The sequence below is a fragment of the Lepidochelys kempii genome, chromosome 8, assembly GCF_965140265.1.
Source record: "Lepidochelys kempii isolate rLepKem1 chromosome 8, rLepKem1.hap2, whole genome shotgun sequence".
Lineage (NCBI taxonomy): Eukaryota > Metazoa > Chordata > Testudines > Cheloniidae > Lepidochelys > Lepidochelys kempii.
In genome coordinates, this window is record NC_133263.1 from 50157530 (window position 1) to 50182113 (window position 24584).

General features: G+C 47.5%; 1 protein-coding gene across 8 annotated transcripts in view; it reads right to left on the reverse strand.

The window, feature by feature from the left end:
* Positions 1–24584, reverse strand: part of TNR (tenascin R) — a 375512-nt gene that overhangs the window by 226021 nt on the left and 124907 nt on the right. The window contains exon 1 of one of the 8 annotated variants that reach the window (XM_073356461.1): positions 17938–17971. The exons of 6 other annotated variants lie outside the window; for them this stretch is intronic. The gene's annotated coding sequence lies outside the window, so the exon portion shown is untranslated. Of the gene's footprint in view, positions 1–4922; positions 4939–17937; positions 17972–24584 lie in introns of those variants that run through there. One more of the 8 variants, XM_073356463.1, reaches the window with a different exon arrangement.

Here is a 24584-nt window from a genome sequence, read left to right on the forward strand (position 1 = left end):
AAATTAGCGTTGGAGGATGCTGTTTCTCTCGCCTCGTATCATCCCCAGGAAGCAAAGACTGCACGTCACTGAAAAATGGAACTTTGTGCCAGACTGACAGCCCTGGGCCCAAGTCTTCGATCTACAGAGCAGTTACAGCACAGGCTGGTGCGGTGTCAGCTACCTCCCTCAGGCTGTCTGTGACATGCCTGGAGGGACTACTTTTGGTGGGGGAGCCAGTAGCTCACTCGGTGGGCCGCTCAAATACTTGACCTCTACTAGGACTGCAAACACAAGGGCCAAACGTGGCCCAAACACAGACACCTGTTCATTGAGAACTAAACTGAGACCACCTGGTCATTTCATATGAGATACCAGATGGGAAGAGCTTGAGGGGACTACTCAACTGGTCTGATTTAAACCAAGCTCCAGATCCTACTAGCAACCCCCTGCACCGTTCATGTTTATGATAAAGAAAAGAACCAGAAAACAACCCTATAATCATGTACAGCTAGGCTTTTGTCTTTTTTCTATGCTTATCTGTCCTTTCCCTATGTTTATGGGTAGAAAGAATTTGAACTACGTGTTACCTGTACTCCCCGTTTGGGGAAAGAATTCCTTATACAGATGGGCTTCCATGTTCATACCTCAGGACTCAGACCAACAGGGGTTGACTGGTTTGAACTGGAAGAGATATCACTAAGTATGTTGAACCAAGCTATAAAAGCTCTACCTTGTTCTTTGTTCTGGGCTTCGCCATATTCCTCTGTGTAGGAATTGGTGAGCCCTTCAGCTGTCATACTTGCTAGCATTAAAGTGCCTCATTTTAACTAAGAGTCCTGACTCTGTGTTTGTTTGGCTAATACAGAAGTCCAGGGAAGGCTACCCTCCTAACCCTAGACGGGAGGGAAACCCTTTTCCCCTAACATTTGGAAATGAGTATTTATCAGCATTGCTTTCACTCTCATAGCCTGCCTGGCCATCGTCCTAGCTGAGCAGTCTGGGATGGGAGACTTGGTACAAAGACCTATGTTTTTGGTGAGAGCGTGCATGGTCTGCAGACCAGTGACCACCCACATATTCATCTGGTGTAACCCATCCCCACAATCAACCCTGGCAAAGGGACAACAGAAAATCAGTGGGGACACTGAAGGCCTCCGAAGCAAATCAGGTAGAGCAATTGTCTGAGCTGGGCCTCACGCACTTGGCAATCAGGAGCCAGGGGAGACAGGAAGAATGTGGGGGTGGAAAAAAGAGACAAGTGTAAAAAAAGAGACAAAGAGAACAATTAAGAAAAAATGCAGGAGAGATGAGGACATAATTTGGTTCAATAGTCATGACAAGACAGGGTCCCTATTCTCGGCCCCCAGGACATCATTATTACCCAATGGGAATAATACATATCCTGTCCAGGGAGAAAAGTTCTGGGGGTGTTCAAATCCAAAGTCCTACACAACAGCATTCAGCCAGGTGCAACATGGGGGCTGTTGTTTCCAGAGATGGGTTGAAGCAAAACTTTGGATTTGAACACCCCCAGAACTTTTCTCCCTGGACAGGATATGTATTATTCCCATTGGGTAATAATGATGTCCTGGGGGCCGAGAATAGGGACCCTGTCTTGTCATGACTATTGAACCAAATTATGTCCTCATCTCTCCTGCATTTTTTCTTAATTGTTCTCTTTGTCTCTTTTTTCCACCCCAGCTCAGACAATTGCTCTACCTGATGGGCTTTGGAGGCCTTCAGTGTCCTCACTGATTTTCTGTTGTCCCTTTGCCAGGGTTGATTGTGGGGAAGGGTTGCACCAGATGAATGTGTGGGAGGTCACTGGTCCGTGGACCATGCACGGTCTCACCAAAAACATAGGTCTTTGTACCAAGTCTCCCATCCCAAACTGCTCAGCTAGGACGATGGCCAGGCTGGCTACAAGAGTGAAAGCAATGCTGATAAATAATCATTTCCAAACATGAACGGTGCAGGGGTTTGCTAGTAGGATCTGGAGCTTGGTTTAAATCAGACCAGTTGAGTAGTCCCCTCAAGCTCTTCCCATCTGGTATCTCATGTGAAATGACCGGGTGGTCTCAGTTTAGTTCTCAACGGACAGGTGTCTGTGTTTGGGCCATATTTGGCCCTTGTGTTTGCAGTCCTAGTAGAGGTCAAGTATTTGAGCGGCCCACCGAGTGAGCTACCGGCTCCCCCACCAAAAATAGTCCCTCCAGGCACGTCACGGACAGCCTGAGGGAGGTAGCGGACACCGCACCAGCCTGTGCTGTAACTGCTCTGTACATCGAGAAGACTACAAATTTTCGCCATGAGTGCTCCAACCCCAGAGCACCCACAGAGTTGGGGCCTAAGGCTCCATTTTGGCCAGTTGTTAAATTTAGAAGCCCTTTTAGAACTGGTTGTGGGGTTCCAGTGAACCGGCTCTAGCTCACCACTTATGCCCCCCTCCCAGCTCCCTCCAGCAAGACCTATTGCCGGCCTTTTAAAGGGACACCATCATCCTCAGAATCTGAGTGAACATATTGCCCCTGCTACTGTTACAAATAACCCTCAAAAATTACTATGCCAAATTTTTCAAAATATAGGCAAGTACAGTTAGGAACCTAAATCTAAATATTTAGGTACCTAGGTATCAGAAGCCTGGTTTTCAGATGTGCTCAGCACCCACAGCCACCAGATAATGGACCTGATTCTGGCCTCACTCCAGTTCCACAAGATTGACTTTGGTGGAATCACTCTAGATTGTCACTGATGTGAATGAGATCAGAAGAGAACCCAGTGGGATTGTGGGTACACAATAGCTCTTAAAAATCAGGTCTCTCCTGATTAAGAGCCTAAATCTGGATTTTGATGCCTAACTTTAGTTAATTCCAGTTGACTTCAACGGAGCTGGAATTTCACCCTCAGTTCTTTGGATAACATCCAAGACCAAAGTCCTTACTGGTGACGGTCATTAAAGGTCCCAGAGTACATTTTGCAGAGGATAGGCCTGTTGAACTGGCTACATTCTCCCTAGCTAAATTCCCTTTGCAGTTTAAATGGATAGAGTAACTTCTTCTCTTTCTGTCTTCAACTGATGTGTGGTGTTGCTGAGAGATGCTATAGAGGTGGCTGTATTTCAGTGCTGGGTGAGGTAATTTTCATATGTTTTATTTGTACATTTCGGTGGGATCCCTTAGCACAAAGGATGATAGGCACATAAGATATTAAAAAGAAAAGACCCATAACTAAAGTGCCTGGCATAAACACAGCTACCTCATAAAAGATCAGGGCATTTTTTCCCCTCAAGAAATAACCTAAAAATGAGCTAACAGAAAGAAAAGAAACAGGCCACTGAGCAGGAGTCCCTGGGTGCCACGTGCATGGGGCAACCTTAGAGGGCACAACAACATCAGAGTGGTCATTAGGTCATTGCATCTTGCAACACAGAATTGATTACAGACCTTCATCAAGGCTTTTTCCATGCACAGAGTCCATGTCCTATTCTGCTTGGCTGAAGATTTGACAGGTCATAAGCAGGAAGAGATGGGAGAAATTAACTAGAGAAAGATTCAACACAGGGAGCAAAAAACTTGCAATTTGACAACACATGAGTGAAACTGATGCCTGGTATTAATGCCATTGACCTGAGCAAGGATGAATTGGGCCCAGCATTCCTCTCTCAGGACACATTCCTTCCTTTCCCTAAACTGTGCCTTGCAGCATAGAAAGGAGAATATACTGCCTGTTTAAGGGGTAGTCTTAGACATGGCCACTTCCGGCACAAAGAAGCCCACAGCTGAGATATCAAAAGAAACTGCTTGATGAAATGGATCCCAGTGCACCGAACAATTCTCACTCTCCACAGACATATACACCCTAGAGTCACACTCAGATACACCTTTAAAGACTGCAAAAGGCACTCAGCTATTTAATCCCCTGTGGGGAGAAGAGGCCTGTGAGAGAGAAAACAAAAGGAGGGACCAAAAATAGATCAGGGCCCATCAAGTGGGGAGACAAAAGGGAAAAAAATGGAGAGGGGACAGTTTAGGGTCAGAGGTGTAACCAAAGAGTGCCACTGGGTGACAGCGAGTAGAGCAGCACAGAGAGGAAGGTTAGAGTTGCCAACTTTCCAGTTGCACAAAACTGAACACCCTTGCCCCACCCTCTTCCTCAAGCCCCCACCCCTTCTCAGAGGCACCACCCCTACTCACTCCATCCCCCCTCCCTCTGTCACTCGCTCTCCCCCACCCTCACTCACTTTCACCGGGCTGGGGCAGGGGGCTGAGGTGCGGGAGGGGGTGAGGGCGTCGACTGGGGGTGCAGGCTCTGGGGTGGGGCTGGGAATAAGGGGTTTGGAGTGTGGGAGGGTGCTCCAGGCTGAGGCAGGGGGTTGGGTTGTGGGTGGAGCCCGAAATGAGGGGTTCAGAGTGTGGGAGGGGGATCCAGGCTGGGGTAGGGTGTTGGGGTGCATGAGGGGTGAGGGCTCTGGCTGGGAGTGTGGGCTCTGGGGTGGGACCATGGATGATGGGTTTGGGGGCGCAGGAGCGGGTTCTGAGCTGGGGCAGGAGGTTGGGGCGCAGGAGGAGGTTTGGGGTGTGGGCTCCAGGAGGGAGTTTGGTGCCGGGGATTAGGGTGCAGGAGGGGGCTCAGGGCTGGGGCAGGGGGTTGGGGTGTGGGCTCTGGGCTCTGGGCAGGAGTTTGGATGTGGGAGGGGGCTCAGGGCTGAGGCAGGGGTGCAGGAGGGATTTCAGGGTGCGGATTCCACACAGCGCTCACATCGGGCAGCTCCCCGCAAGCGGTGACATGTCCCCTGGGCGTTCCAGTTGAAAACTGGACACCTGGCAACCCTAAGGGGGTGCTGGCCTATCTGACCTCCAGTTTATGGAGGGGAACTCCCATGTTACCAGAGTGCTCTACAGAAAAGCGGCCTGTAGATATGTAGTTAGTAGTTACTGTACCTGCAGATGGCACATAGGGATATGCAGCATTGTTCTTCGGTTAGCAAGGACTGACAGAAGTGGTTGTTGTGCACAGCAGATGGCTTCCTCTGTTCAGCTCATTCTGCCTCACAGCGGCAGCAACAGCCATCCCTTCAGAGGAAGGGGGTGGCCAAAATAAATCGGGATCAAAGGTTACAGGAGACAGATGAGAGGCGTTGGAGTGGGCTGGGGGAGAGAGTTGAACAGGTACCTCAGCACAGGTCCGACACAGGCAGGGGCAGTAAGTGCCCCACCTGAGCGCTACAGAGAAGAGACCCACTCACTGCTCTGCGGCTGACATGGGGGCAGGGATATGGACATGCAGATAATGCTGGAACGATTTAGCTCGTGGGCAGATTCCCAAAAGGTATTTAGGTGCCTGACTCCCACTGATTTGAATGGCAGACACCTGAATACCTCTGGGCCTAGGTACCTCCCATAGCTCAGTCCCCACTTGGAGAGGAGTCGGGTGGAAGGAGATCAATTATGCCTCCATTATGCAATGAAAGCATCGTTAATGTCGCTGTTAGCTCAGCACATGGCTGGCATTGTGGCCTCACTCATCTAGTCTCTTCTGCTAAAGTGTAGCATGGGATAGCTGTCCCCACTGATTACAACACTGCTGTCCCCCTGCTGCCTTAGCTGTGATGCAGTCACATCCCAGCGAAAAGTATCCTGATCAATACACCACTCTCTTTTCCTTCCTTCCCACCCCACTCCTTTTGCTCTATCATTTCATTCTCTCTCCTCTTCTCCCTGCCACTTTCATTTCCTTGGAAACCTCGTCCTTCATCAATCCCCCCTTCTTGCTCCTACACTTTTTCCTCTTTTCTACACACAATCTGGAGCTGGTTTAGTTAAACTGGTGCAAGCCCCTGTGTGGATGGTCTGAGTTGGTGTACAGTAGCTTTTTCCAGTTTAGCTTAAACCTGTTCCTAATCAACTTGAACTAAACAGAAATAAGGTCACGTCTACACTAGAAGCGCTTTACTGGTGTAGAGAATCCAGTACACTATAGGGCAGAGCACGCCTAGTGTGGACGTAGCTATGGCGACAAAACACTGTGCTCTGAACCAGTGTAGCAAGACAAGCTATACTGGCGTAGCTTTGCTGGTGTAGCTGCAACTACACTAGGGGCTTCTGCTGGCACAGCTCTGTCGAGATCACACCTTTTCACAGCCACAGGTGATGTAGCTGTGCCGGCAGAAGCCTGTAGAGTAGACCTGGCCTAAGAGAGAGACCAGCCAGGGGTTTTCACTGGGTTAACTAAACCAGTTTAAATTAACTCTTTAGGCGCCTAAGGCTTTGCCTACACAGTTTGACTATGTCCATTAGAGGTGTGATTTTAAATGCTATGATATACCAGTACATCCCCCAGCATGAATGCAATCAGACTGGTGCCTTATACCTGTAGGGAAGGGGAATGCGCTTCTGGAATAGCTATCCAGAGATAAGGCTTCTTTAGACTGCTATAACTGTGTCTACTCTACCTGTACAGCTAAGGCACTACAATGTGTCTGTGTAGACAAGGCCTCTCTCTTTCCGTCCATTCTTTTGCTTCTGTCTCCAACTGCAGTTACCGTACCTAGCACTTCCACCGCGCTGTACACTTTCAAAGCACTTCACACACACTCCTTTATCTCTCCTGAGCTCTTCCCCTTCCATCTCCTCCCTCTTACATTCCTTTGTGTTGCTGGCTTTCTCCCCCCTCCTTATCTCTTTCTCCCTCTCTCCTGGTTTGTTCACATTGCTAAAAACACTTGTTTGGGTCAAACATGCTTTTCTGATAAACACATTTCATTGATCGCTTCAAAGCAAGTCCTCAAAAAGTAGCAGATGCTCTGCTCTCAGGATCAATAACATGTTGGAATCTCCTTTTCCCCTCATCCCCAGCAGATCAGCCTGGGGGATGTGAGAGTGCATTGGAGGTGGCCTTTTGGGACTACCGCATCCCCAGAGATGGCAGTGTAGTTGGATAGCCACAGGTGGGAAAGGCAGAGGAAGACCTGTGGGAGGCTTGCAGCAGGAAGTGCTTCCTGCCTGCACAGGAGGGGAAGGGAAATCAGTGCCTCCACAGGGCAAATTCTCTCCCTGATGCGTTACTAATCAATCCAAACCAAGGGTGCAGATCAGAAAAATACAAGCCAGGTACAATATGGACAAGCTCAGAGCTGCAGACTGGCTTCAAGCAGGTACATTCTATAACACAATCAAACCTACTTCACAGGCAGCCAGCAATGCGCATCCCAGAGGAGCGGAAAGTGCCTGACAGAGCTTTGGACCGGATTCCCCACCACATTGTCCTCTCCGTCTGCGCAAAGCAACTGTACAACACTAAAGCCCTGAGTCTGTACTTACACCTGTTCACTTTATCCCCAGGGCTCACCACTGGCTTCATGGCCTGGTTTTAAACCCACTTCGCCCTGCTCTAAGCAACTGCACAAGAGGCGGGGCAATGGAGAACCAGGCCCTTTGTAAGCAGCTCGCTGTCATGAGCTCTAAAAGGACACCCCGCTCCCTAGAGGGTCCTAGACAACAGCCGGTTGCAGGAAGTCCAGCTCCTACTGCCTGCCTGACAAGGTGGTGATACCGGGGATTCTAAATCACAGTGGAGTCAGGAACATAATGGGGTAATGCTATAGGATGTAGGAGTTTGCAGCTGGAGAGTCAAATGCTTTGGCCCATGATCTGTGCATTTACTGGTGCATTTGAAGCTGTTTGGGATTTCAACCTGCCACAGGTTCATCACCAGAGTCCATTATCAGCTGACTGAGCAAGGCTTGAAGGCATTCAAAGTGTGCAGGCTCTCAGAGTTCAGCACCAACCATCCCCCCTCCCTCCCCTGTTATTGTCAGGACCTGGCGCTACTAGTGCCCATGTGGGGAGGGTGCCCCGGGAATGCAGTCTACGTTGATTCTGGGCTGGCAGTAAGCCACCTGAGTCCATTTTGCTTTTCTTCTGATCCCTGATCTCTTGGGTTTGGCATATCTGCCCTTTGCCAGTCGGGGATCAGCACCACGCCAGCCAGTTGCATTGCTGATCTGGACCTACAATCCCCAGCTGGCCTCCAAGGGTATGACTACACTGCAAAACAAACAAAACCATAATGCATTGTGGCTGCCCCACCCCCTTCGCCAGATTTCAGAGCCCAAATGGGAATATCTATACTGCTATTTTTAGCCCCATACCGTGAGTCTGACTCAGCGGACCCCGGCTCTGAGACTCGCTGCAATGGGTCTTTTCTTTCAGTGTAGACATACATGAAATGGACTGACACATGCAAACATGCTCCCCAATGGGGGGAATTCCAACAATTTTACCTTCATAGCCACTCTGTTTCTGCTCTCTAGCATTCAGAAATCCCCTCCTTCCTGCAGCAAAGGGAGCCCACTAACGTCTGCTAAAAAACTAATGAAATCCCATCACTGGGCAATGGCCGACTCGACAGTTCTTCGTGGCCAATTTAAGCCCTGTCAGGGTCAGATGATGTGTTCTGGGATTTCCTCTGGACTGTGCCAAGTACTGTGTGCTAAGCACTCCTTAATGTGGTCAGCAGCGCCGGTGCCCAGTGCTGGGCGGGTAGAGGACTCCCTCAGGCTGTTAATACACTTGGAATAAGGACGCAAATGCATTTCTATAGAAAGTGATTTTGCTGTAAATCCGCAATCAATAAAGAGAAATTTAAAGGGATTAAGCTTTCTGCCTTCACTGCAAATGAGATACTCCCCATTGGGCTCTCTTTTCTAGAGCCCATTCTGCAGCAGAGAATTGACCCCTTCACTGCTGCTAGCTTAAGGCCTCTCCGTGACTGCTGGGTTTATCAGGTTTTTATACCAACACAGGTGAGCGTCCATGCTGGGGAATGGTGCCTGACCAACAGGCCTGGACTAGACAGTCCTTGGTTTATGAACAGGGCTGTGCCCAGCTAATGTGCCACCAACCAGAGCATAAGAGACCCCTTAATGTAGTGAGGGATGAGTCTACTCTCCAGGCTTGGACGAGATCAGCCCATAGGTGCAGAACAGCTGGTTGAAGCTGAACTGTAGGTAATGCTGGTGGGCAGAGGAAAGTACTGTGAAGAGTTTACAGCCATGGTGCAGTCTCCTTTGGGCACCAACCCATAATCGGTCAGTTCAGACTATAGCTCAGGAGGGCCCTGGGATTCCTCGCTGATGCTAAGCTCTTGTATTGCAGCCTCCATGAGTAACACATTCTACAGTCTCTGGTTGACTAGAATCCTCTGTCCTATCCTGGGGGACAATGACCTGGCCTCAGTTAAATCATCCCTTCATAGAAGGGATAGGATACAGAGGGACCTAGACAAATTAGAGGATTAGGCCAAAAGAAATCTGATGAGGTTCAACAAGGACAAGTGCAGAGTCCTGCACTTACAATGGAAGAATCCCATGCACCACTACAGACTAGGGACCGAATGGCTAGGCAGCAGTTCTGCAGAAAAGGACCTAGGGGTTACAGTGGACGAGAAGCTGGATATGAGTCAACAGTGTGCCCTCGTTGCCAAGAAGGCCAATGGCATTTTGGGATGTATAAGTAGGGGCATTACCAGCAGATCAAGGGACGTGATCATTCCCCTCTATTCGACATTGGTGAGGCCTCATCTGAAGAACTGTGTCCAGTTTTGGGTCCCACACTACAAGAAGGATGTGAAAAAATTGGAAAACGTCCAGCGGAGGGCAACAAAAATGATTAGGGGACTGGAACACATGACTTATGAGGAGAGGCTGAGGGAACTGGAATTGTTTAGTCTGCGGAAGAGAAGAATGAGTGGGGATTTGATAGCTGCTTTCAATTACCTGAAAGGGGGTTCCAAAGAGGATGGATCTAGACTGTTCTCAGTGGTAGCAGATGACAGATCAAGGAGTAACGGTCTCAAGTTGCAGTGGGGGAGGTTTAGGTGGGATATTAGGAAAAACTTTTTCACTAGGAGGATGGTAAAGCACTGGAATGTGTTACCTAGGAAGGTGGTGGAATCTCCTTCCTTTGAAGTTTTTAAGATCAGGCTTGACAAATCCCTGGCTGGGATGATTTAGTTGGGGATTGGTCCTGCTTTGAGCAGGCGGTTGGACTAGATGATCTCCTGAGGTCCCTTCCAACCCTGATATTCTAGGATTCTTTGGCTGGAAGGAACTTCAATAGGCCATCTAGTACAGTCCTGCACTCAAGTGGGGGCCACATAGACCATTCCTAGACCATTTGTCACCTCTCAGCTGGATTACAGCAACAATACACCTGGGCATGAAGCCTTCAGCGTTTAGGAAACTCCACTTGGTACAAAATGCCGCAATCCATCTCCTCAGTGACATGGGCTCAGCAAACCTGTCTTCTGCTCTCTATGCTAGCTTCCCAGAGAATAGCATGTCATGTTCAAGGTATCATGGCTTTGCTATCATGTTCAAGGTATCATAGCACGTCATGTTCAAGGTATCATATCTAAAAGAGCCTAAAGCACCTGGATGAAGATTGTGGTTAATCACTCCCCTCTTCTGGCACAGTGGAAGTGTCTACCATTAGGGTCATGCTCATCTGTGCGGGAGATGGGAGTTTCTCCGGTCTAGGTTAAGACTGTGGAATGAGCTCCCCCAGAAACTAAGGTCCATCAAATAACCTCACCACCTTCTGCTGAACGTGGAAGTGTCCCTCCTTCAACCTGCCTTCTCCAGTATGCACACACAGAGCAGAGTGTACATTTAACCCCCCTCCCAGAAAATACCTATCAAAACAACATTCCACCACACACACAATTCTCCCCCTGGGGAGGGCATGACAAAGAGGGAACCAAGTGTGACATGTTAGTTACATTGCTTAATGCGTGATTGGGAGGTGCTCAGACACTACAGTGATAAAGGTGCTAGGAGAAACCATATAGAACAGGACAGAATACCCCTCATTCCCTCCACTCTGACTGCCAGCAATAGACTCAGCTGGGGAAGAAGTTTTTTGATAGGATCACTTGTCTGCCAGACTCAGCGGAGACACCATCTCAATCATAGCCCTCCAATATCTGCTCGGATACCTAGGTCCTCATTAACTGGGCTAGATTCCACCCAGAGATATAGATGTGAGAGCTTTCAGAGTAACACTCTCTGCTCCATTACTGATTTTTTCACCCCCCAGCATCTCAACTCTGCCACTGTTTCAATCAGATAAGCTAGTCACAAGTCACCCCAAAAGGATAGAAATGAGCATGGACACATGATTCTAGGTTGCATGTTTAAAGTGAGCACTGCAGCAGCTGTCCCCTGGGTAATCCTAGTGCAACTGAGCAATGACCCCTGCCTCTTTCTCCAATCATTTGCGCTCCAGAAATGCACCTGCGCAGACAGCGGGGACCTTTGGGTAATGGGAGGAGCTGAAGGTGGGTGCCTTGTAACCACACCCATTTGTTCCCTGGACTCTGCAGTAGTGGTACGGACAGCTCTGAATTGCTGCTGCTGCTCAGGGAATGCAGAACGTTAGCACAAGGATAAAAGGTTCTAAACTGGCTGTATGTGAGCCCAGGCAAACACTGAATACATTTGCAGAGAGAAATCACCTCCCTGGAAAAGCTTCACTCCCCAATTCACAACTGCTGTGAAGTTTCCCCTCAATCTACCCTTGTGCAATGGTCAGGTATCAGCCTGCAAAACAGCCCTCCTCTCTGCTGACAGCCACTGGGTGAATGGTGAGGGACCCACCTTGCCAGCCAATAATCTACTCCGCTGCCTTGCCCCTTGTTCATCCCTCCTGTCTTGCCTGTCTGCACAAGTCCTTGGTGGCTTTTGGATGCTGTCCTCATGTACATGTATTCTGTGAGGGCAATCCTCTAGATTACACAAAGGCAAATAGATTGCTGTTTCCATGGTCTGCATGCAAGGGAAGGATTGTGTAGAAATAAGGCACTACTGAAAGGAGAGCATGAAGAGAGACATGTGTCACCAGCAGAGGGGCAGGCATGGAGCACGGCACTGGTAGATATTATTATTATTGCATATGAGCCATGCACAATAATTGTGTGCTCGTGGTTAAAGCAGCCTTGTGGTCACTAGTTTGCACCAGTCATTTACATCAATTTTACCCAGGGAACATGTGCAGTATAGATTTTTGCTAACCACACTCATTTTGCTTTCAGCCACACCCCTTTTGGCACATCCCTACCACAGCACCCACTTTGTGTACGTGCAAGAATCCCCTCAGCAGCGTAGAGTGGGCACAGATCACTAGGGTGAGATTTAATACAGACTCCCAACAGACACAATTGCCTATATATAGTGCAACAGAATGGAGATCTGAACCCAGCAGCTCCGATAACAGACTGTTTGTGCAGCACTACAGCATGGAGAGCTGGTCATAACCATGTGCAAAGCATATGTGCATTTGGGGATCCACCTCTGACAAAAGCTCTGTACCTCCACGGTCAAGCCCTATCCATCTCTCCCTCCTTTAGGGGGAATACAGGAGGCGGTCACAGCTCAGTACTGGACCCCCTCACCTACCTCCGCTTCTGGCAGCAGTAAGAAGGGGAGACTCCAGGCTGGATTCTCCCTCCCATCCCCTACCGGCAGGGAAAAGCAGCAGGCTGGGGTGTTGATTTCGCTCAGAGCCCTGCATATGGCAAGCCCGATTCCCACCAGCATTGTTCTCCCTCTCTGCGAGCAGCGGGAGGCTGTGATTAGACATGTCCCATTTGTTGTAGCACATCGCTGTTGTCTGGAAGGCGCTCCCTAGCCCAGCACACTCTGATGTGGGAAATTTAACGTTGTCGGGAAATTGAGGATCTTGCTGTCCATTAGTGAAGGGACTGAAGGGCCTGGATTTTTCCCCGTCCAGCACTCAGTAAGGGAGCTTCTGGCTGGCGGAGATATAGCGGCTGTAGGATGGGAAGCGACCACTGGGGGTTGGGGGGGGAGAAGAGTAGGGGTTCTGTCACTCTCCCCCTGCCATCCACTGCTTGTCTATCAAAGGGAAGCAGGTTCAGATCTTTGGCTGAGGAAAGACGACAGCCAGGTTCAGAGCTGTTCTCATCTGAAGCTGACTGAACAGGCGACATGCCAAGGGAGGGAAGGCAGGGAATTCCCTTGATATGGCCTCAGGGCACAGTGACTTTATCACACCAGAGGATGGAAAGGGGGCTGTGGTGTCAGTCAGTCACCAGCCAGAGCCCACAGCAGACACATCAGCTTAGAGGAAAGCTCCGATCCCCCTGCGTGGGTGCATCCTGTTTGTTGCTGCAGCTAAGGTGCACACCCGGACTCTCCATCTACAAATGGCAGCTCCACCAGGGGAGGCACAGGGAGCCTGCACCTGGCCAAGGCAAGACTCAGAGGCTTTAAGGCCAGAAGGGACCACTGTGATCATCTAATCTGACCTCCTGCACATCACAGGCCACAGAACCCCACCCATCCACTCCTGTAATAGACCCCTAACCTCTGGCTGGGTTACTGAACTCCTCAAATCATGGTTTAAAGACTTCAAGTTACAGAGAATCCATCATTTACTCTAGTTCAAACCAGCAAGTGACCCCTGCTCCACGCTGCAGAGGAAAGCGAAAAATCCCCAGGGCCTCTACCAATCTGACCCAGGGGAAAATTCCTTCCTGACCCCAAATATGGTGACCGGTTAGACACCGAGCACGTGGGCAAGACCTGTCAGGCAAATACCTGGGACAGAATTCTCTGTGGAGCCCTCCCCATCTAGTGTCCCTTCTCCAGAAGTTGCATATTTTTGCTACTGGCTGTTGCCAATGGGCTATATGCTGCTAAGCTGTTCTCTGCTGTGAAGAACATGGCAATTGTTTAACATCTTATTGCAGCATTACACTGGTGACTACACAAATGGCTCAGGGCAGGAGCTGAAGGCTGCTATATTCAACTGAACCAGCAGGGGGATTTAAAGAGGCAATGTGTAGTTAAGTGTAGCCAGGGCAAGAGAGTTGACATCCCAATTATTGAAAAAAAGTGCCGTGGGATTGTTCATTTCCACAAAAGGTCTGGGGCTCCGCTTCAAGCCCTAACCAGGATATGAAACTTCCAGCATTCTCATATTACCTAATATGAAGCAGGCACATTGCGGGGACAATACTGGCTCAGAAGGAAGAGTACCACCTGTTGAGGAAGCAGCACGCTTCCTGAAGCGCCCTGGATTCACGATGGATGTTTCCCAGATGGTTACTTTCAGAGGCGGAGGCGTAACAACAAACCGATTAGTGTATTGGCAATAAGTCACTAGGGCCAGAAGGGATTCAGCCAAGAGTTCTGAAGAACACTAAGAATAAAGTCAGGTTTCAGAGTAGCAGCTGTGTTAGTCTGTATTCGCAAAAAGAAAAGGAGTACTTGTGGCACCTTAGAGACTAACCAATTTATTTGAGCATAAGCTTTCGTGAGCTACAGCTCACTTCATCGGATGAAGTGAGCTGTAGCTCACAAAAGCTTATGCTCAAATAAATTGGTTAGTCTCTAAGGTGCCACAAGTTCTCCTTTACTAAGGATAAAGAAGCCAATTTGCTAAAAACAATATGCAGCTGATCATCAACTACTAGCCCAGCAGTCTGGTGGGTGGTTTTCTTAGCCTTCAATAAAGCACAAAGGAGGATTCTGGGGATTACAGCCCAGTGAGCTTTAAAATTAGTTGAGAAAATGACTAGAGTAATAAAACACCCAGCTGAATATGATAGGGACAAACCAGCCCAACTTCTGTAAAGGCAAACTGCATCACTATTTGAGTTCTGGGAGGGAGTGAGCAGAACAGTGCCTACTGGAAACGGGTAGATCCCATTTATCTGAACTTTCCTGAAAGCTTTGACAAAGTCCCTCTCAAGGGGCTATTGAGAAAACTAAGGTGAGAAGTAAAATTCTATCTTGGATCAGAAATTGACTATAAGACAGGAGATAAAAGACATTGCCTCACCTACCTTATCTCTATAAGACAGAGGACAAAGAGCAGGATTAATGATCAGTTCTCAGCATTGAACTAGATTAACAGTGGGGTGCCGCAGTGATCTGCAGTAGGTTAGAACATTATTCAGAGCAGTTGTGTCTAGAGAGAATTGTGAGGAACTTCAGAGGGTTTTAATAAAGCTAGAAAATTGGGTGACATGATGCAGATGGAATTCAATGCCGACAAGTGCAAGGTAAGGAACAATTTGAACTACTCATACACACTGATGGATTCTAAATGAGCTGTAACCACTCCAGGAAAAGTATTCCATGCACTAGCAAGCATGATATTTGGCTGCATTAAGAAAAGGGAAAAACAGAATAATAGTGAAAAATATTATAATGTTATTCCATAAATCGATGGCACAGCATCAGTGTGCACAATCTTGGTCATCTCTTCTCAAAAAACAATAGATCAGGAATAGAAGAGTTCCTGAAAACAGCAATTTTAGTAGAACAATAGAAAGATTCTCATATGAAGAGAGTGCAAAAACAGTAGCATCTTAGAGATGAAATGTCTAGGAGGCAACAGGACAGAAGTATTTACAATAAAGAGTGGTATAAAGGAGATAAATCAATAGCTCCTGTTTGCCATTTCTTATGATCCAGGAACAAGGGAACACCCTGTGAAACTGAAACACCTAAAATACAAAACATTTACACAAGACAATTTACCCGTGGAACTCACTGGCACTAGATATTATGGAGGATAAGAGCTTGGCAATAGTAAAACTGGATGAGATATTTATATGAATAATATTCACAGTTGCACTAGCTAGAATAATAAAATGTATAAAGGACAGTATTCCTTATTTTATCTATCTCCCTATCGGTCTTAGATATGTATAGAGCACCAATCACCATAGTATCATGCTTTAAGGCATAAGCTAATTATCAAACTCCTCTACATTTCAGTGCTTTACATTTCCCCTTGAAGTAGCTGTTACTGGTGCCTGTCAGAGAAAGGATACTGGACTAGATGGGCAATTGGACTAGCCCAGAATGACAACTCCTGTTTGAGAGATCTGATAACATTACAGTCAAAAGAGGCAAGGAGTCCAGACCCTAAGCCTCTCAGCAGGTACTGATTTCATCAGTTCGACCCAAGCACAGTTGGGATGGGGAGAGCGCAAGCTTCAAAATCTGTAGGTCTGATCTAAAGCCTGTTGATTTCCATGGATGGTGGATCAGGCCATGAATGCATTTTAAAAAAGGGAACAACTCCAAAACTAGGCTACAGAAATGAGCTCAGTTAATTCATGCCTCACAGGGACTGTGGCACTCTTACGAGTTCTGAGAATTTGCAAGGACCATGGGATGAAGAGCTCTAATCCCTCAACCCACCAGCTTCCTGGCTGCACAGTGCAATTGCGTGGATCTTTTCCACAAAGAGTAAAATAAATTAAATAATTTTCACCACCCCCAAATTACCCTCATTTTAAGTGTTTACATTTTCCAGGGCTTAGAGTCATCTCCCTGGATTCCACTTATATTAGTGAGTAGCTTGCATCAGAGGCTGTCATGTCAGACTGCATTTGGTATATTACTGCTGATATTTCCATTTAAAACAATCTCTACTGGATGAGGGAAAACCAGATTTAAAAGATGCACTGTACAGACAGAGTCTATCGCCAGGAATGGGCTATATACAAATTTAGAGACCGCAACTGACCCCAGCTTGAAAGAAGGAAGCTAAAATGAGGCTGGACTGTAACAATAACATAGTCCCTAACTAAATGAACTAGGTTTCTCTTGCCTCCAACTTCTGCCTTGAAAATTGGAGAAGTTACCACTTAAAGAGTGTCAATATCAAAACCTACAGCCTGTTCTGGCTTTCCTTCTCAGGGAGTGACAACTGAGACATTAAGCAAAGCCCTCAGACTTTCAGGTCACTTACTGGATGGGACTTTGCTTCTACCCAGACTCCCTTAAGAGCCCTTTGGGAGCATGCAGCCTGTGAGTGCTTGACAACTGGTTCATGCCTATCAAACTTCACCGTCTGCATCAACCTTAAAAATGATCATGGGATGTTGGGGATGCTTGGAGAAAAAACAGACAGTGCAACCTTCCCCTGTGCAGCTCTGTCAAGCCACCTGAATCTGGAACTACGGCATTTCCTGCTATGCCAGTGCCGGTTGGCTGCACAGCTCCGCTGATGCATCTCAGTCCTGATCTCCAGCGGCCCTTGCTATTGCCTATTAGCCTATACACAGCTCTGCCAAAACCCCTCACAACTGACCTGCAATTATACTAGTCTCCCGGCTTCTCCTGAGATGAAACACTCAATAGTGCAAAATTGTGCAGTGAGCTTCTGAGGTAGGAGGAAATCTTTATGGAGCTATGGGGCACTGTGGCTACTAAACTCATTTCACTCGTGATCTGAGCTACAACTAAACTATATGGGCTTGATTTCCCTCTTCTCGCTTGCAATGGTTTTTCATGGAAAATGTTTAACAAATTTCTTGTGGGAGAGAAAAATTCCTTTTTTTTTTTTTATTAAAAACCCTGAAAAATGTTTGGTTTTTGAAAATGGAGAATTTTACCAAAAAACACAAACCTTTTCAATTTTTCATCAAAGCCACCTAAAGCCCTGGAAGGAAATTACATTTTTCCAAAATAAATTGAGTTTCCTCTGGGAAGCGGTCTCCCTCCCCAGCCCCGACAAAAAGGTCGATGAAAAAAAAGGTTGGAGAGGTCTACTGAGTAGCACAGTACTGCTGACCACAGTGCGGGGCACGGACACAGAAGAGACTCGGCCAAAACAGGGCTAATCAGAAGGAGAAAGAATTGTGACAGCAAACTTAGTTCACGCCAGCTCTTCTGCCTCCACCAAATCCTTCACCCACAATCTTTGAACCAGGTCACAGCACTCAAAGTAGACGGGTAAGGGAAGACAGCTCATTCTCCCCAGGTCTGCTTTAAAATACTTCAGTAACAGCTGTTCTTGGTCCTATATACCTCTCTCCCCTCGCCCCATATGACAGGACAGCTACGTTTCTCCAAGAAGCTTGAATACAGGAAGATAAAGCCAAGCCAAAAGCAATACCTAACTGCAAGCTTACCTGTCCCTCAGTAGTTTTCTTGCTTTCTTTCTCAGACCATAGATGCAAGTTTCAAAGGCCCTTCCCAAAGGCTATTCACCTCAGAATGCTGCCATTTCCCAGAGCACCAGCCACGTGCAAGCTGTGAGAGAGATTTTTTTTTTTTTGCTAGCAGTTTTAAAGATATAGAGCATAACATAGCAGTTCCACCTGTAGTCACCTACAGATCTAGAAACTGGCCCAAAGAAAGCTTGGATGCGAAGCCCTATGGGAGGTTTGGCTCTGCATCCAAACTTTGTGTCTCAGGGTCATTTATAACAAGAACAGGAAGGAGAGGAAATTTGCTGAGAGGAACCAGATAGCAGATGGTCCCCATGGTTGGATACATGGCCACTGTTAGGCTCTCTACCATAGCAACATATTGAGATGTCAACAGATCAGTTCAACTGTGTCCTGATGATCAATGCAGAAAGTGAATGAACACATTTATGATTATTTTCAGGTCTCTCATCAAGCATGGCTGAAGAGGCATTAAAATTTCACACACATTCCATCTTGCATAGACCCTGCCTCCATGTCCAATGAATGACTTGATCTCCTCTTCACAGACCCACAAACACACTGGGGCTGGTTGAAAATTTGTCAAAACTATCCCTCCCCCGCCCGAATGGAAAATTGGATTGAAAACAAACCAACCAAAAATTTTCACGGAATGTGTCTGTTTTCCTTTTAAACCCCCCACTCCACAACTGAAGCTTTTCAGCTTCCAGCAGCCTTTGGCCAAACAAATTTTGTTTCGAGGGGTTTGGCTTTTCAACAAAAAATTGAAATTTCCTGCTGAAAATTCCAAAGGCGAAAAACAAACAAAACAATGCCCCTGATTCTGAGATAAAAGTCTCTGATTTGATCAGGTGCCCAGGGACTCAAACCTAGGTTTTCTACGTCTCGGGTAAGTGGCTTAACCCTCACGCTATAAAGGGACACACCTCAGGTTTCAGTTGAAAAACAGACATTTTGACAATTCCATTTTTTGCAAAATCATGTGAAAGGTTTTGGTTTTATTCCAATGCGGAATGAAACCAAATTTCAAAAGCTCGAAAGTTACCATGAAATGGAAGTTTTGTCCTCCGGCTGGCTTTATTATAAGTGCTCAGCTTTAATGTGTCAGAGAGAGAAAGGAGCTGGGTCTGGTGTTTCATATCCTGGTGGGCCCCGGACGGGAAATATGGTAAAACTGGCTGTGAAGAAGTCAGGAGAATAAGTGCGGAGTGAGAAAAAGCTAGAGGGTGGAGAGCCAGGGTTATTATGAGCATTTAGAATGATCTGGGTTATCCTTTCCTTGGAACAAGGGCCCAGCTCTTCTTTGTGTAAATCAGCATAGCTCTATTGACATAAATGGAGCTATACCTGTTTATACCAGCTAAAGATTTGGCCTAGGAAGTTTTAAAGGCAGACAGCCCAGGAGGCCCTAGGTAGGAAAGGCAGCTAATCATCTCTGTTTATACCCCTCACCTTCCCTCCCCACCCTGCTAGATTGGGGCAAAATCTCCCTAGAGCTGCCCTGAGACATCCCCTCCCGCCATTAAAATGTGGATATGACAACATACAGGTCATGATTCCAAGGGAGGATTTCGAGACAGGCAATTACACAGGTGGGGGAGGAGAGGATGCCTTTATCTGTGGGATACTGAGGACAAGGCCTTGATCTTCATACTCGCATGTCACGGGGGGCTGCAGCCCCATCTACATGACTGCGGACAGCTTGGAAGGGTATAAAGGGGAAAAGCAGAGAGCATTTGCTCCCGTCGCCCAGGGAGGAAATGAAACCTGTCATTCTGACCCAGCAGCTCCCTCCCCAGGGGCCCAGCCTCACGTTCCCAATTGCCAGCTGAGAGAGCTGTAAACACAGTCCCGCGAGCTGCAGCCTGGAAAACCTGCCCTGCTGAGATGGATTTTTTAATTGGATTGTGACAAACATTTAATACCTAATAGAGCTCGCACTGGCACAGTTAATTAAGAATGTGACTAATCCAATTCACTAGTGGTAGCTCAGGAGGAGAAGGGAAGCGTGTGTAAGGGGGGGAGGGATGACGCAAAGGTGGGGGGAGGAATCTGCTAAATTGCTAGTGTAGTTAATTTGAATTTGTGCGTGTGCATATTTGAGGGCATATAAATGATGACGAAGGGGTCTCCCTCTCCCCACTTCTAAGCTCCGGAGCCCCTGGGTAGAAGCAGAACAAGGCTCCATCACCTCCAAATCTCTCTGCATCCAGTCGTGCTGGCTTGTTAGCAATATGCACCATTGTAGAGCCTGTTTGTGAGGAGAACAATTGAGTTTTACAGGAGTCACTGCTGGATGCACCTTATGGAGAGCCACTGTGCGGAGCTACATCCTCCAGGGAGCTGGGCAGTTAACTCTAGGGATACTTATTAACATTTCAGTTGCAGCCACAGGCCGCCACCACGATCAGAGACCCACAGTGCTCAGCGCTGCACAAAACATGGTCATGGACAGCCCCTGCTCCAAGAATTTACAGTGTAAATAAACAAAACAAAGGGGGTGGGAGGGGAAGGGAAACAGAAGTCCAGGGACTTGCCCAGTAGATCAGCGCTGAAACCAGAAAGAGAATCCAGGTCCCTGAATCAGTAGACCATGGTACCTTTGCTAAGGTGCTATTTATGACTGCCTCCATCCATACACATATAAGTATAGAGCTGTCTTCTCACAGAAGTTAGCTGAATTGATCTTTTCCATCTTTATCTAATCCCTCTCTTTGCCAGCACAGCGTTAGTAGTGGTATTCTGGTAGCACATAAAATGGCATTGTCCGCATACATGCATGTGTGTGTGTACACACATGCAGCATCTGCACCAAAGAGCCTACCGTCTAAAAAGATAAAAAGCATACAAAGTGTGGGGGACAGTAATACAGTGAAAACATACACAGTTTTACACACATTTTAAAAGGTAGATATAAACTATACCTGATTGTCCATCAAACTGAACAACGCTAGTAAATTTATTACAATACAATAGATAAAAATAGATTTAATTTCTCATTCCTTGTTGCACTGGGCACACAGTAGGGTTTGCTTATTATGATACATGGGTTAATTATTACACATTTACTAGCGTTTTACCTAGTTTAGTTGTACACGTCCTTGAATGCGTCTCTCACTTGTCCCTGTGAGTACGTAAATGCGCGCGCAAACACACATATGCAGGCAATCTATGGATGTGTAAGGTTGTATAGTTAGCCTTAGAACGGAGGTTCTTCCTACATTTTGTCTGCACACAACCCCTTGCGATTTCAGTTAAACCATATATCTTAATTTCCTGTACGGAATTCTCATGCAGTGTTATTGTGTGCTTTAAAACCGCTGCCGAATCTCGCCCCAGAGCTGGTTGCATTTCAGCAGTGGGTGAAGTGATGCCTGGCTGCGTGAGTAAAGACCACTCCTTCCCACTCATGGTGACAGGCTCTGACAGTCTTATTGCCCATGCTGTGATGTCAGACACAAAACACCAGCATAAGTGACTTGCTCAAATTGACACAGGAAGTCAGTTGCAAAGCTGGAAAGTTAATGCAGCTCTTCCAAGTACCGGCCAAATGCTTTAAGCACAAGGTCATCTTTTCTCTCCTTCCCCCTCCCATTTCCTTGCCCTTCTCCTCTATTTAATTTCTTCCAGTAGCTCTTTTTATTTATGTATGTATGTTCGGTTTTACTTCAGAAGCAGCGCAGGCCACTCAGGCACCTGCTGAGGGGAGAGAATGCCAGAGCTCATCAGCTCCAACTTGCTTTGAGGCCTGGACATGACATGTAGATTGTGAGGGTGTTTAAAGAGATTTCTGCCAATCCCCTGCTACAGCAAAATGGCTTGAAAAATTCCCAGATTGCTTATTTCTTAGGAAGATGACAAAGAGAGCGAGAGAGACATTGACAGAGGAAAAGAGAGAGAGAAATTGAGGGTGAGCATATCGAATGAGAAAGGATGGCTGTTTGCAAATAATAAGGCTGATGTTTACATTAGGCATCTGTGGGGAGCTTTGTTCAGACTCAGTTAACAGAGTATAAAATACACCCACTGGGTAACAATTCTAAGGCTGGGTTGTTACATCAGGGCTCTAGTGACAAGAAGAAACCACTCATGGCTTTATAGCATTGCTGGAAAATCCCCAGGAAATCACGGCTTTTTAATCAGAGACAGTTGCTGGCCAGGTGCCTGATCATGGGAGTCCAAACCGGAAACTCCTGCTTCTGATCGGGCTAGAAACATCAGGAAAGGAGGGAATGGAAATCAAGGGGAACTTGTGCCTCCTGCTGATTTTAATGGTAGGGGGTGGGGGGGCTTGAGAGATCCAGGTTCAATTCCCAGCTCTGCCAGTTACGACCATTTCCCCCAAAGAAACTTATCCACTCCCAGCTCTTATTTTGGGAGCTGAATGAAGTGACCAGATTTTTTGAAGTGCTCCTCACAAAGCAGCACATTGTCTCAAGAAGGGGAACATGGGTGGAGTCCAACCTCCACTACCTTCCCCTCAGTGGGAGCAACTGCATGTTGAGCACTTAGGAAAACCTGGCTCCTGTTTTGGAACCAGATCTGTAAAGACATTTAGGCACCTACAGCTACAGATAAAGCAGGAGATCAGACTAGATGATCCCTTCTGACCTTAAAGTCTATGAATGTAGGTGCTTCATCTCTCTGGGGTTCAGCTTCCCAGCTGTACAATAGGGATAATAATTCCTCTCTCCCCCACTTTGTCACATCTATTTAGCCTGTAAGCTCTTTGGGGGCAGGGCTGCCTCTCACTGGGTGTTGGCAGAGTGCCTAAAAAATGGGGCTCGGTTACCTGACTGGGCCTTGACTGTCGTAGACACAACAACCAACAATAGGAGCTACCACCTCTACCGATGGTAATGATAAGGACCTAATAAGTATTTAGACCCTTAGGCTCCATCGGTGCCTGAACCACCTGCAGAGGGGCAGGAAAGGGAAAGTAACTAGGGTGGAGAAGAGATTTATTGGAACTTCATAAGAACTCAAAAGAGTTGATTTGGATTGGTATTATAAATAATTTATGTCTCTATAGCATGCCCCATTCCAGGATCTCAAAGCACTTCAGCAGCATTAAAGCGGCCTCAGGACCTCCCTCTAATGTCAATAAGCTTTATCCTCCTCTTTGTACATATGGGGAAACTGAGGCACAAATAAGGAATGCGACCTCCAAGCGAGCCTGTAGGAGAGCCAAAACTAGACTCCTGACTTCCATTCTTGTAGTTTAATCACATTATCATCTTTCCTCCCAGAGATGCTTTTTGTTAAAGTTTCAGGCTGGTTCTTATTTATCCTGAACCCATCTCCCTCATCCCTAACGCTGGACAATCACAGCTGTTAGGCATTCACCAGCCAGTCCTCCCCTTTACCGGAGTTTGCTTCCTAGCTAATTCAGAGTCCCTAGCCTTTGTCATAAACAGGGAACCTAGCCGGACACAGCCTCTCGATTCAAAAGCATCAAAGACTGCTCTGAACACTCCAACTGGAGGAAAATCCAACTCCTCCATGGGCCCAAAAATCACACCAGGCCCGTGTACGATCAACAGTCCCAGCTGGGACAACATCTGTATGCCAGTCACTCTCAGTCCCTGTGAGTTTATAAATAAAACAAGTGAAGTTATTTTGGCCCCCGAGACAGAGATGTCTCTTGAAACACAGAGATGGGCTTTCTCTGTCTCTCTTCAGCTCCCGAGTTCATTGTTATTCTTTGGCAGAGAACAGGACTTGGATTGAACAAAGATGCCATCTGCAGTGGGGCGGGGGGGGGGGGGAGGGGAGGAGAGAGAGACACTTCATGTTAGGGTGTAATGTAATAAATAGCGCTTTTAAATGAAGCCGGGGTGGGGGGACAAAAGAGGGGAGAGAGAGGCAGGCTGACAGTGAGCAGGGCCAGGAGGCAGAGAGGGGGGGGGAGGGGGGGAAGGAATGAGAGAGCAATTAACAAAGGCAGAAGGAAAAAAAGAGCCTACAGCTCAGAGGAAGGAAAGGGAGACAGCTGGAGGGGAGAGAGGAGAGTCAGAGAGCAGAGGTGTGGAAGCACGTGGGAGAGGACTAGGAGGCAGAATGAAAGAATGCAGAAGAGGAGAGGGAGGGATAGCGAGGGCTGGACAGAAGAGAGGAAACTGAGGATGAGATGGACATGAGAAAGAAAACAGGAGAAAGGAAGATGAGAGAGAGAAACAAAGAGGCAAAGGAAGAGAGGAACATGCGGGGTGACAAGGAATGGGAGAAGTAAGCAGAACCGAGATGCACAGTGCAGGAACGGCTCTGGAAGTGGGAATGGCGTGAGGGTGAGGGCATGGGCCGGGTAGGGCTGGAAGGAGAATGGTGTCTGCTGGCTATGCAGGGCCTCCAGGCTCTAGAGGGATGAGGCAGAACAGAACTGAATTGGCCTCACACAGCAACAGCAGCAACAGGGCTGAGCAGAGAAGCTGGGAGGGAAACATTCCTGAATCAGTGCAAGACCCTCCAGCGCAAGCTGTGAAAAATCCACCCCTGAGTGCTGCAGCTATGCCGACCCGACCCTGGTGTAGACACACGTTCGTCAGCAGAAGAATGCTTCCATGGATCTAGCTGCCTTTGCTCGGGGAGGTGCTGTTCCTGCAGTGAGG